The 14849-nt window shown below is 38.3% G+C and overlaps 1 pseudogene; it reads right to left on the reverse strand.

Annotated features, from left to right (window-relative positions):
- LOC143412124 (large ribosomal subunit protein uL5-like) overlaps nt 1–14849 on the reverse strand; it is a 50148-nt pseudogene that overhangs the window by 22175 nt on the left and 13124 nt on the right.

Consider the following 14849-nt stretch of genomic DNA (forward strand, 5'->3'; position numbering starts at 1 on the left):
GGAAATAAAAATCACCATCTCAAAGAGATATATGTACTTCTGTGTTCATTGTAACATTGTTCATGAAACAACCTAAAGAGCCTAATAAGAAATTATTGTGTACATATACACAACATTCAGCCTTGAAAAGAAGCAGGCCATTTTTAACAATGAACCTGGAGAACATCAAAAGTAAAATAAGCCAGACACAGCAAGACAAATTAATACTGCCTCACCTCATTTACATGTGGAATACCTCCATATTTTCACTTGAAAAGATAGAGGGTGACTGCCTGGGGTGATTGATAGGTTAATTAGTTTCATAGTAAGAGCTAAAAGATTTTATACTATTTTACTAGTTTCATAGTAAGAGCTAAAAGATTTTATACTATTTTACAGGTAAATATACAATATAGATGAAGAAAGATTAACTGATTGTCTTCACTGATGGTTACTACATTTCTACTAATGTTGTAAGAAAAACAATAACTTACCATTAAAACTTGATGGTTTGGATAAAATAAATATAGCCATGTTTAAATGAAGGAAAAATTATATGAATTCTGAGGCTCACTTCAAGATTACAATTATATATTTTTATCTATTTGGTTTATTCTCAACTAATTTATAATTTAACTATCTAAATAGGTAATAGACTCTCAGACCACACTAAGCATCATCATCCACAGCAAAAGAGAACAAGTCCCTGGACAGAGTCTCCACCAGGCCTCCCACAAGATGACTGAAACAGAGTTGCTCCCAGCAGCTTTTAGAAATGGTCTGTGAGAACAGGTATGCAAACTCCCACTGCCACCACCCTGTCACAATGCTTCCTCTTACACACAGAGGCTTTCATGTGAGCTTGCACACTTGAAGAAAATTCCCTAAGCTAAAATGGGTGCTTAAGTCCTCAGTGGGTGTCAATGGCTTGCTTAGAGTTGCTCTTCTGGTCATTTTCATCCTTTTGTTTTCCCTTTTCATCCCTTTTACCCACTCATCACCTAGAGCAGATTACGGTTTTGTTTTGTTGTTTTTTCGTTCCCTCTTTCTTTTTTGGTACCAGGGATTGAACTCAAAGGCACTCAACTACTGAGCCACATCCCCGGCCCTATTTTGTATTTTATTTGGAGACAGGGTCTCACTGAGTTGATTAGTTCCTCACCTTTGCTAAGTCTGGCTTTGAACCTTCGATCCTCCCATCTCAGCCTCCCAAGCCACTGGAATTACAGGTGTTCGCCACCACTCCCAGCAGAATAAAGGTATTTATACTTAGAGACAATGAAATATCTGACCCTAAAAACCTCTCCTCTCTGTTCCCTTACCAGGATGATTTCTACCCACCAGGATAACTTGACTCACATTTTGAAGTCAGTTTTTCAAAATGAAAAAATTCAAATCTCAATCAATAGTACAAATATCAAACATTTAAACAAAGGCCCAGTAACAGAACCAACATTTTGTCTCCCTGACTCAGTTTGCCTCTTAACCCTTCTTTTTGAGCCACTCTTCTGCAGCTACCTTGGATTCCATGAACCATAACAATGATCTATAAAATATCTTTATGACAAAGAACTGAAACTACCCCCAAAGAACAGTACAAAACAGATCACCCCATGATGAAATGGCCCTGGCTAAGCAGGAGCAACCAACCCATGATGGAACCAAAGCAGCCCCCCTGAGCAGGAACAATCATCTCAGGATAGGGACCAAATTACCTCTCAATGATGACCTTCCCAAAACCAATCCTAAGATAATGATGAACCCGACTACAGCCTGACCAGCTGTACTCTCTAGCTATACAAATCCCCCAGCCAAGAATGCTCCCAGCCCTAGCCTTTTTCTGTAAATTCTTCGTTTCTATGAGCCCCTTCAAGATAAATCATTGGCCACAGTACTCTTATGTCTGTTCTCAGCATGGCCACACTGATTAAAAGCTCTTTTCCTGCCCTTTACTACTGCTGAGCTCTTTGATTGGCTTATCAGAATAACCTGGCACCATAGGACCCTCAGAGCCAGGGCCTTTGTCCTGGGACTCTGGTAATATTGTCAGCAAATCCATGTTAAACATTCAAAGGACAAAGATTTCAAAGTCATTCTATTTTCCTTTGTATAATTAAAAATGTTACATTTAAAATACTTATGTTTAACATTAAAATTTTCTAAAAACTTTTCCTTCAAACAAAATTGTATAGGATTGCTTAAATATCATTTCAAAGAATGAGCATGCCTGTGTTAGTAGCAGTTATACCATACACATGTACTATACCATGCAGGAATACTAGGAAATATACACAAAGAGCTCAAATTTTTTTTCTACAGCACCTTGTATATAATGAAGTGTCTGAGAAAGAAATTATTTAAAAGGTGCAACAGGAAATTATAAGTTTATTAAAATAGGCCTCATAAGCCTTTCATCATGTTAAAAAATTTTTTCTACTCAGCACAGATGACTTTGACAATTTTATCATGAACAAACCAAAGTCCAATATAAACAGTCAATTGAAACTAAAAACTGTATCGGGTATAAACCACTAACAAACCTCTAAAACTAGGAATTTCCAATTCTAAACAATCAAAATTGTTTTAATTGTGATTTTACAATCACCTTATGAATTTTCCCTTCCTGCCCCTCCTGAAGGAGGATTAGCTGCTTTTGGACTGGTGTTGCCCTGATTTACTAACAGCTGAATGCTTAAACTCTTGAAAACTTAAGTGTGCTTAAGTTTGTCTTCTTTTCTGAATCAGTAGATAACCCAAGTAGGACTCAATTGTATGTATGATGTTTTAAACAAAAATGCCAATTCTGAGTAGAAAATGAAAAACATATCCACAATTATACCATATATAAGCTTAGAAAGCTAAACACGATGCTCGAAATGTTAATTAAAATTTGAAACTAAACCCAGATGTGATACATAGAATTTAAAATAATGATTATCTTCTAAAACAAAAAATATATATATATTTGGAGAACAAGAGAATTTAATTTCTACCTTCAACTTTTAAAGAGCTCTAAAATGAATAAACAGTACTGAAAATCCTATTCCTAAAGAACAGGATATTTAAAATAGAGTTTATAAGTGACATGCATAGACACTTGTATCACTTGAGGACAGGGTACATTCTGAGAGTTGTATCATTAGGTGACTTCCTCTTTGTGTAATCATAGTGTGCTTATAAACTAAGGCAATTGTGATACAATCTTATGATTCCTCTGTTCTATATGCTGTTATTCACCAAAATTTTGGTGAACATGATAAGCATGACTGTGCTTACCAAGCTGAGGGGTAGATGGATCAAGGTCCATGCATTATGGAGATGACTTCTCTTTCCTCTCCTGTGTGCTGGTTATACTTTCAAGTGGGCTTTCCCAAAAGGACAAGGAAGACATTAATGAGAACTCCAAGCCCCATAGATGACCAGTTCAGTAGCCCCAGCAGAAAGTGACACCTTGCCCCATGAGGATCCAGGGTTCTGGTTTAGCCAGCCAGGAATCAGAGATGACCCTGTTCGATTTAAACCACATGAACCAAGGGCAAGCAAGATATCACGGTCTAGACATGGATGTGGCCCCAAAAGCTAATGTGTGAGACAATGCAAGGGGAAAAAAAAAATGTGGAATGTTTTCTCTGATATAAGGAGGCTGACTCAGTGAGGTAGGGAGGGGGAGCATAGGAGGAATGCATGAATTCTAGATAGGGAAGAGGGGTGGGAGGGAAAGGAAGGGGGCAGGAGATTAGCAAGGATGGTGGAATGTAATGGACATCATTATCCAAGTACACATATGAAGACAAGAATTGGATATCAACAAACTTTATATACAGAGATTTGCAAAATCGTGGTTTATATGTGTAATAAGAATTGTAATGCAAAAAAAAAATAAAGCATCTCACTAGTAAAAAACAGTAAGTTCTTAAGGAAAAAAAAGAATCTTCAGAGGTGAAGTTATTAATTTATGAGAGCCTAAACCTAATCAGTGGATTAATCCACTGATATGGATTAACAGAATGATAACTACAGGGTTGTTTTTTTTGTGGGGGGGGAGAGAATGTGACAGGAGGAATCATATCACTGGGGCCATACTTTTGAGGTTCATTTCTTTTTCCCCTGATGAGCAGAGCTCTCTTCCTGGATGTCAGTTCCTGCTTCACTTCCCTTCTACCATGGTGTGCTGCCTTATCTGGTCCTGGAGCTATGGAGTCGGCCAACCATGAACTGCACCTCGAAAAATGAGCCAAAATAAACTTTCCCTCCTCTACATTGTTCTTGTCAGTCTTTTGGTCACAGCAATGAAAAAGTGGACTCAAATACAAGGTATGATCTTTCACAGAGAAGCCAGGTCCTGCTACCATCAAACAAGCAAAATAGATCTGATTCCCCCTACAATTCCTGGATATCAAACAATAAGAAGTGCCAGATGACAGAAACCAATCTCCTACATCTGTCAAGACAAAACAAAACCTTCATTCAGTCACAGAATATAGACAAGTCTGTTGTTTGGGATCTTTTGGTTTGTTTTTTTGCTAACAGCCTTGAGATATAATTTATGTGCCACACAATTCATCCACTTAAAATAAACAATTCAACGCGTTTTAGTATATTTATAGAGTAGTACAGACACCACAATCAATGTTAGATCATTTAAACTATCTCAAGAAGAAATTCTGTTCCCATTAGAAATCATTCCCCAACCCTCCCCTTTCCACAGTCTCTGGAAACCACAAATCTGTTTTTATTGTTGCTGATATACAAAAAAATTATATACACATCATGTGTACAACTTGATGAATCTTAAAGACACCGTGACTGTAATCAAGGTAATACACATATTCATCACTTCTAAAAAAAGTCTTCATGCTTTTTTATTTGTTTTGGGGAAGGAGGATTGTTAGTAATAAAGCCAGATTTAAAGATAGGTAGTTAGTGTAGCTAGGTAAATCGGGTCTGATATGGAGTCTAATAAAGAAAATGGAGTCCAATCTGAACCCAGGAAATCAGCATTACACCTTGGAGATTGAAATGTTAATGTCCCCAAGGCCCTGGCCCATTCTAAAGAATTGTAATGAAGCAGCTCCCAGCAAATAGGGAGGTGCTAATCAAATCACCCTAAGTCCTTCCTACCCAGATCACTCCTCTCCAGCCTCATCTGTTTTCCACCATTTGGCATTCCCACCTGCATCCCCTATCACATGCTATATAGAGGAAAAAAAGCAACAAAAAGAACAGAAATGTAGAAGGACAAAAGAAGACCTTAGATACAAAAGGGATAAGACCTCCCCTTCCCATGGATTACACCTTTCAGATCCCCTTCTTCCTCTGGGGGGATATCTTCTCTGCGATCCTTTAATAAAGCCTTTTACTTTCCACTCTACACTTGCCTCAGAGTGCTTCTCTGGTGTTATACTTCAGCTTTCAGGGAAGCAAGGACTCATTAGGGTAACCGGTGGTATTAGTAACAACACTTAATATGAGCTCTATCGTCCTAAGAAAAATCTTAGGTGCACAATACAGTATTGTTAACCTCAGGCACAGATCTCTAGAATTTACTCATATGTCAAACCTCAAGCTTTATCACCATTGAACAGTGCCTCATTTCTCTTGCTCCAGCCCATTCTACTCTGTGCATTCATAAGTTTGATTATTTTGGATACCACTGATAAGTAGGAAATGCAAATCTCACCTTCTCATATACCACCTAAAGGCATAGATTTAGAGAGGTGCCTCTATCCACAGCTGTAAACTGAATGGCCTGTCTACAAGAATAAAGTCTGACAAGAAATGAACTATAAAACTGAATTGGCTATCAATTACAAATTACATTGGCCAAGACATTTTTTTTTCCTAGTGCCTTTAACTGTAAGTTACATTATTTAACCTCTATTGTGACTTATCTTTGTACCTGTTTTAGGACAAGAACTATGTTTGACCCACTATTTTTATTGATGTAACGCTGTTTAGTACACTATCTTAGAATTACTCGTTATTTAATAAATATTTATTAATCTGTCTTGTTCTTCAATATTCCAAGAGAGAATTATGTTTTTCCTTTTTTGGTTCTCATCATTAAACATACAAATAAGAGAAACCATCTGGGGAAAGGAGCAGGTTTTGTCCATGTATTCATAGTCTCATTTTTGAGAATTACTTAGGTTTTACTCAGAAAACTAGAATGATTTCGTCAACTCACCCATTTGTTGCTTAGAAGTTTGGTGGTTGCTTACAATACAAATACAAAAATTGAATTTTGAAGATAAATCATGCTTATTTGCTTTTGTTGATAAGTGACTTTACAGCATTCAGATCAAAAAGCAAATTGTAGTTATTTGCTGTAAGTAGCTTCCATTAAGATAGCACAACTATAAAACATTTTGTCTTTCTATTTTAGTCAAACTCCTTTAAAATATATACCTAACACTGAAAGACATGGTTTTATTATTTAGCAAACTCTTTGTACTCTTTTGCAGATGCTTCATTATGCTTTTCTAAAACTAACTGCTACCATTTCCTCTTTTGAATTTATCATGTGAGAGCTAACATTCTGCTTTTAAGAGATCAAGTTTAGATCAATGAGTATGTCTAATTTTGTAGAAATTGAGGCTACATTGAATGATCAAGTATATCACTAATACAATTTTCCCCAAAATCAGAAAACCTTTATAGCAAGGAAATCAAAATGCCTGTGAGTCTATAATAAAGGTTGGACTTCTCATGCCAATCTACCAATAAGACACCATTGCTGCTTAGAGTATTGATAGCAATATTAACATAAGCCTCAGTGGCCACACCCATTTAGAGCCCAAGAAAGGGAAGCATCTGTCCCCAGAGCTCCCCCTGTACCATTTTGAAACCTCATCGTAAGTTAGTTCTCAATTCAAGGCATTGGATATGGGGAAGAAAATGAGATGGTACCAGTTTAAGGGAGGAACTAAGAAGGAGTTTATTTTATTTATTTTTATGCTGAGGATCAAATGAAGGGCCTCATATGTGGTAGGTGAGTGCTCTACCACTAAGCCACAACCCAGCCCAAGAAGGGAGTTTAAATGCATCAAATACTCCATATCTTCTACTTAGGGCAACTCTGCCCCTTTATTTATATCTATAAAAAGAAATCACAAGTCAGGCACAATGAAACACACTGTAATCCCAGTGACTCAGGAGGCCCAGGCAGGAGGATCCCAAGTTCAGAGCCAGCCTCAGCAAAGGCAAGGCACTAATCAACTCAGTGAGACCCTGTCTCTAAATAAAACACAAAAAAAGGACTGGGGATATGGCTCAGTGGTTGAGTACCCCTAAATTCAATCCCCAGTTACCACACACCCCCACAAAAAAAGAAATCATGAATAGCCAAAGCACAATTGGGGGCAGTAGTCAATGAAACAAAGTATCTCTATGATACCACATGAAAAATGGCAGTACCATCATATTTAGTGTACATTTTAAGTTTCTTTCCAATAGAATACTATATGGAGTTTTAAGAATTTATATAGACAGGTAAGCATAAATATTTCAAAATACTTTGATTTGCCCTAGGAACATTTTTACATTTAGCTTCTCCATTTTCTTCCCTTTACCAGATTGTTTCACTTATTATAGTCCAGTGCATTTTTCTGCACCAATAAGTTAAGAGTTGACAAATGCAATTTGGTCATTAAAAATCTTATGTTCCCTTGATTATATTAGTCTCCAACCCATAATTCTACTTAGTGTTTAAATAAGTTTGATTAAAATTCTAAGGGTTATAACCTTTAAAACATATTCTTACTTTCTAAACATCAGCGAGTACAAGTGACTTAAACACCTAGTCCACTTTTAAAATATCAGCAAATGCTTCCAATGAACAGCCAAATATCATGAAAAACGATGATCAATTCTACTCTCCAACACTGTTCTGTGTAAAAATGAATACAATCTTCTCCTGATTTATTTCTTAATATCAAGGAATACAGCATTTTATAGTAGAGCATTCTGATAGGCAAGAGAAAAAGGAACCAAGTTATTTGAAGCACATTCTATTCCATATGGCTTTTCCCAGGAGTCCTAAATTTGAAGAAGCCTGTTCACTTAGGTGGTTTCTAACACCTTTGAGAAGTTGATGCATAAAGAAGTGTCCTAAGAAGGCTTTCAAAGTTTTAACATCAAGTACTTTGCCTTTACCTCTATTTGCTGCAGCCAGAATATAAATGAAATCTGAAATTTATTCACTGTTGTCCAAGACCTCTAGTAATATGCATTGTATGTTAATAGATGCAGCACAGACCATGTGGCCTATAAAACCTAAAATATTATGTGGTCCTTTACAGAAAGTTTGCCAATTTCTGTGCCAAATTAAAGTAGAAGACTTTTTAAGACCCTCTCTCTCTGCTTCATTGTTCTGTTAAATGTTGATGTATCATGTTAATGGGTAGTCAAAAGTTTCAGCATTTAAATTGTATAACTGAAATTCTTCTAAGAACCAACAATTTCCTACAACCTCTCAAATTCACACATCTCTCTCCACACCCCCTCAAGGCACACGCATGCACTCGCGGGCGTGCGCGCACACACACGCACACACACACACACAGTTTGCACATAGTTTGCACACAGCTCTTCTCTTCTGAAGGTAAGCCTACCTTTTAGGGACCCTATGTAGATTTCACAAGACTATCTAGTATACAACCACAAGGAGCTATCTCAGGTATTTCCAATTACTTATGGAAATTAGACAATCAGCATTTTAAAGTCTGTTTTTCATCCAGCAGCTGGCAAATACAGCTTTCAGTTTCAGTCACTAATTTCACTTGAAGAGAACAAAGTAGACCAATTCATATTTTTCTCCATGGGAGAAGATTTCTGGGCCAGCAAACCCTTAGAAAACAAGTGACCAACACTAAAATAGAGAAAGAACGCACGAAGGACTGAGATAGCACACTGAGAAGGAAAATGTGGAAGAGTTGTTTATCATCTTTCCATATTGCTGTAGCTGAGAAGTTGAGAAACTCCTACAGCTGCGTATGAGTCCATCTTTCTACTGATCTTTCTTCCTTATTTTCTCTTTGTATTTCAGAAGAAGAGAGTGGAACCAACTACAAGACAGGAAAGAAAGCAATGGAGAAAGGAAAGCTTTGGATTTGATCCTTTTCTGCTTCCACCCTGACCCCTCCCTATCTCAATGCTGATGTGGCATTTTGCTGTGGCATAAATGATTAATTCAGCATCAAGTAACATCACACAGAGCTACAAAATCTAGTAGAGATTTCAGCCATGTGCTTTATGTAGTCTCACTAAAGACTAACCCAGGAACAATGAGGTGGAAACAAACAAACAAAAAAAATCATCGTACTGTTTTTAGACTGGAATGTTAATATGCAAATTTGAACTATAGGTCAAGGTTATCAGTAGTTGGATTATAGTTTAGAGCAGGAAGAAAACAGATGAAAAGAGGTATAGGACATAAAGAATGTTTTAGATGAACTACTCAAAGTGCAGCAAGATTTTCAGGAGAAAGGACCTCTGCCTATAGCAACAAGGCAGTCTTTGGGGACCTTAGATGAGTTTCTTTTCACATAGTGAGGGGGAAGCTGGGGATGCACACCCATGAGAATATAAGAAAGGACAAAGATAAATAAAACAATTAAGCTCAAGGATAGAGACCCAAGACTCCTTCTCCTCCACCTCTCATTCTTTCTTATCCCTCTAAAAATACAGCAGCCCGAATAAAAAGCAAAAATTAAAACAAAATCAAAGAGGAAGTGAGGCAGGATGGAAGGAAGATGGAGAAAATGGAGGGAGAAGAGGAGAAGAAAGAACATGACCAACACTGAGGAAAACACTCAAGTGAAACACAGGGTACTGGCTGGAAGGCAGGTGTTGGGAAAGTTAGAGACAATGCTGGTGAGGCATGAAGAAGAAACAGGACAAGGACAGAATCAAGGCACAAGTGGAGGGATCATACTGAACAAGAGAACTGCACTGAGAAGAAACTATGAAGAATTCATCCCCAGAAGGAAACCGGGTTGGGAGACACAGGCAAAGCTGAAAGATTAATGCCAGGGCAGAGAGGTGCAAAATGCTAGTTAGTGTCAAAGACACAGGAAATGTGCAACTGCCTGTACATTATTTAAAAATTTAAAAAGGAAAGCAATATGTTAACTTCTAAGAATCTAGTCTCTGGTGGGAGGGGAGGATTAGGGTCAGCTGAAAATGGAGGTACAAGTTGTGGAAACTTTGGGGGCGGGTAAGGAAGAAAGACTTTCAACATAACTGGCTGATCAAGGACTGATGCAGAAGCAAGCAAATGTTGAAATGTGTATTTTTGTTTAGCATGCTGTAAGGTACAAAGTCTATTTAATAATCATTTCACCTGCAGCAAAAGAAAAATGAAAAATTTGCATTGTCTGTTACTGAGTGCACAACACAAAATAGTCTCATTAAATATTTATCGATAGAATGAACTCATCTCTTTTATTAATGCTGTAAAATAGATATCTTGGGTTAAAGGACATTTGAAATCCCATAGTTGTTAGCTGCAACTAAATCCAAGACTAAATATATACACACATATATATACATATATCATGCTATCTCTGACATAAGTCAGAACTATTTATTGAATCCCTACCTTGCGTAAGATTCTAAACACTTTATTGTCTCATTTGATCTTCACAACATACTTTTCAAGATAGTCATTTTTCTTTCCAATCAATAGAATAAGAAACTACAGATCAGAGAATTTCAGTGTTACCCAGTTGTCAATAAGGACCTATGAGAAATGGGATGTGACTACCAGATTAGCAACCCCACAAGGATAAGGGTTTGGGTCTATTTTGTTCTCTTGTTTGCTTAGAGAAATGCCTGACAAGGAAGAAACCAAACCAATATTAAATGAATGAGTAAATGCCTACTTATGATCAACTGAATACGGCTAGGAGGAGAAGTTATATAATCAAGTTAACTGGTCTCATCTTAAAATTTATGACAACTAACCTCGAAAGTAGACTCCTATCCTTGACATAGCAATCCAAGTTCTTTCAGTCCATTTTGTGAAAATCTATAATACTTAAAATCTTGAATAAGGATATCATCTCAAAATGAATGTAGAGGGAAAAAAATGTGAACATTTACAAACCTGAGAGAAAAGAAAAACCCATGATATAACTGATAAAGAAAAGTTAATGAGGCAGGGCAGAACCTAAGAAAATGTGGCACCCTAGAAACAGGAAGGAGTGTTTCTAGAAGAGGGAATTATTGATGCCTTTCCTAGTAAACAGACTTTAAGGCTTCAGTGTACATGCACATTTACTGGGGAGTGCTCTCAGGATTTGTGCCTACGAGGAACTGGGAAACAGGGTAGTGCAGAGGGAAAACAGATATAACAGTCACAGGGTCCTCAGCTAACCCAAAAGAGCTCAGAGGCCAGGAGAGCCCTGTGGAATTTCACACTAGACCCCTCTTTTTTCCGGTACTGGAGAGTAAATCCAGGGGCACTTAACCACTGAGTCACATCTCCAGTCCTTTTTTGAGTTTTATTTAGAGACAGGGTCTCTCTGAGTTACAGAAGGCCTCACTAAATTGCTGAGGATGACTTTGAACTTGCAATCCTCCTGCCTTAGCCTCCTGAGCCGCTGGGGTATGTAACCACACCTAGCTAGGCCCAATCCTTAAGAGGGTGGCATATGCCTGTCACCAGATGCAGCTGGTGTTGAGGCTACAACTAATACCTATCAGCACACTTCCTCTAATTAACTAGATTCACTTCCCCACAGTTGATCCAAATGTTCCTCCTGGTCACCAGATCAATATCTAAGGTCTTGGGTCACAACACAGTCTGGTCAGAAAAGTGCTGTGTGCTAGAAGAAAAAAGGAACTTCACACAAAGGAGCTGTGGGACTTAGCAACATGTGTACAGTTCCAGTCACATCCTGCCTAGGTTTCCTCCATCTTCATTTGTGCCTATTTTACCCAATGCCATACTGCACCCCTTCCTTCCATCATTCCCTTCAACCTCCCCTTGAAAGTTTGTGCCATCAGACAGAACTACATTATCAGCCCAGAGAACTACTATAGCTCCTTTTAGTTATAATATAGCCTTTTAGCAAAACCCCCTTCATCCCCAGGTTCAGCTTCTGGGTTCAATATCATTCTCTCCAATACTATTTTGGTCAAAATTCTTGGCAAGCTCAGTATACACAAAGATTATCCTAGCAACTCCCTGTCATTTCAGTTCCTTGACCATCTCTCTCCCAGTGAGCTTATTATTTACTCTTCCCTGTCCACTGACACGCGTGTTCATCCCCTAGAGCTTACCAATACCAGTAACAGACTGTATTCCCTCCCTGTCGGAGTTGAGTCAAAGAAACAAAACCACAAAATGACAAATCAGGGATTGGACCACGCATACTCAAGGGAGTTGGTTACTCACTCTTGTCAGGTTGTTGTCCTTGTGTCAGATGAGAAAGCATGAAGTCCCCAGGGCAGCTGGTTAGAAAGGGAACCTGGATATAAGCAGAGAAAAGCAAGGGACAAGTTAGAACCCCTGAGGACAGTCAGGAACCCCCATGAGCTTCTCACTGTCTCTGACTTGAAGGAAGCAGGAGTCCTGCAGGCAGCAAAAAACACACACACCTGAACACCAGGTTGGAGAAGCTGCAGGAGGATCCAGAGGTGGGACAGTAGCAGGCCCCGGCTGCTGCTGCCCAGCAGGGAAATACGCCAGCAGCTGAGATCACAAGAGCTACAAAACCACCACACCGGACCTTTGAGCCTAAAAACAAAATGGCCACTGCATCTGGTCTACTTTCCCTATAGAAACATGGGGAAGGAGGGCATTCTGGGAAAGGAAATCAGCAAAATTAGAAAACTATGGTCCTCTCCATGATTTCCATTTTAAGTCCTGCAGTCTTTGGCAACCAGTTCCCATCCTTTCCACTCACCTTCTCTAATACCTTGTTCACAGGGAACAACAATCCATTGATCCTTCAGGGTCTCTCATAGTCAACATATCCTCAGTTTCCATTCTATATAGTTTGATATTTTAATTGCTTCACTGACTATAATCAAACCATACTTTCCTTTCTCTCCCTTCATCATGCTCACCTGCTAAAACACCATCGCCTGTGGTTCATTCAAGCACAATTGCTTCTTACCTGTATATACCTGATAGCTATACATACATGCCCAGGTAACTGGCTTCCAAGTTCATAAACCACATTGAGTTCCTTCACCATAAGTGAACTCCTGGAATTCTCCAGGGATCTTACTCTATTTCCCTATCCTTTCAAGAAAACTCTGAAATGTGCCATCTCGTACTGCCCATTCCATATTTCTACTGAAACTCAAACACACACTCCCCTTTTAACTCTCAGCTCATGACCTTACACCTATTTATATCATTTATCTATTGTTACATGACAAAAATGCTAAAACATAGTGGCTTAAAACAAAATTCTGTGACCTGATAATTGGGCTTAATTTGTTCTCAGCTGGGTAGACTCATATGCTGGGCCTTAATTAAGATAGCCAGGCTGGGTGAGGCAGCTGGGATCTCTCTCTACATGGATTATCAGAGTGAGATTGGAAGTCACAGCCCTCTTGCGGACTAGGGTTAACCACACAACACCCCTTTCTGCTGCTTTCTATTGGATGGAGAAAACCACAGGGCCCAACTGAAAGGGCCGTGAAAACAGACTTAACTTCCTAATGAGAGGACAATTTGTGGCCACACTTAAAAACTATCCCACACTTTGGTTAGTTCCCAAAAAGGCCACTGTATCACAAATAGAATGCAAAGAAAATAGAACAGACAGTAAAGGAAAAACTACATCCATATTTTGTACTTTATTTTATCAATTTTCTCATAAATATAGATTATAAATATTCCATATTTGTGGGGTTTTATTTTAAATATTAATCGAATCACATACTGAATGTTTTCTATGGAAAAGGATCAGCATATTATAAACCACGGTGCAAATACAGTCTGTAAATAAAGTTTTTGTAAATAAAATTTTATTGTGTTATAGTTAAAGCTTCATCCCAGGGTTTCATAACTGACTTCCAGACCACTCACGTATAATCGAATCAAGCCTCTATTGAAGTGCACCAGTGGCGGCTGACCAGAACATAAAGCTGTTCCCCTGACCAGCCCTGAACAATTGCAAGGGTGCTCCTTATACACCTGAAAACCGCAAAAGGGATGTTCGGGGGTCTAGTCAATGCAAGCAAGCCAGGTTACAGAAGCAAGAGAATGCAGTCAAGCGGCGGGAAGCCTAACCAATCACATTTAGCCCAGTCACCCCAGTTATAGAAACAGAGCCCCGTTACCCTAGTTACAGAAATAATGCCCCATTAGGTAGTTTCGTGTTCTTAAAGGTTTCTATAGCAAAAGGAAAAGAACATCTTGCCCCAGTCATGACCCTTCTACTTGGCATGGTTATTTTATAGGATGAAGTCATAAAACAAAATGGAGTCACATTTGCTTCTATTATCACATTTGGAAGACAGTCATGCTCATTCATTTATGCATTGTCCATGTATCTGTGACTGTGTTCACACCACAACTTTGGAGTGAAGTAGCTGCAATGAGATGGCTTGCAAATCCTAAAATATGTACTATCTGAGCCTTTACCAAAAAAAAAAAAAAAAAAAAAAAAAGCCTGCCAAATCCTACTTAATGACATTATTATTCCATTCTGAAGCAGCAGTTTGTTCTACAGAATTTTAACAGAAATACTGTCCTTTACTTAAATCACATAGGTTTATGCAAAAGAATTGCCTCACAGACCCATACCTTAGAGAGTTAACCTTTTATATTCTAAGAAATTTCTTTGGTAAGTTTTTTCAGATTCTGCATTTCAACATAACAATAGAACTAAAAATCACCTGCAAAGAAA

Source organism: Callospermophilus lateralis, chromosome 13, assembly GCF_048772815.1.
Source record: "Callospermophilus lateralis isolate mCalLat2 chromosome 13, mCalLat2.hap1, whole genome shotgun sequence".
Taxonomy (NCBI): domain Eukaryota; kingdom Metazoa; phylum Chordata; class Mammalia; order Rodentia; family Sciuridae; genus Callospermophilus; species Callospermophilus lateralis.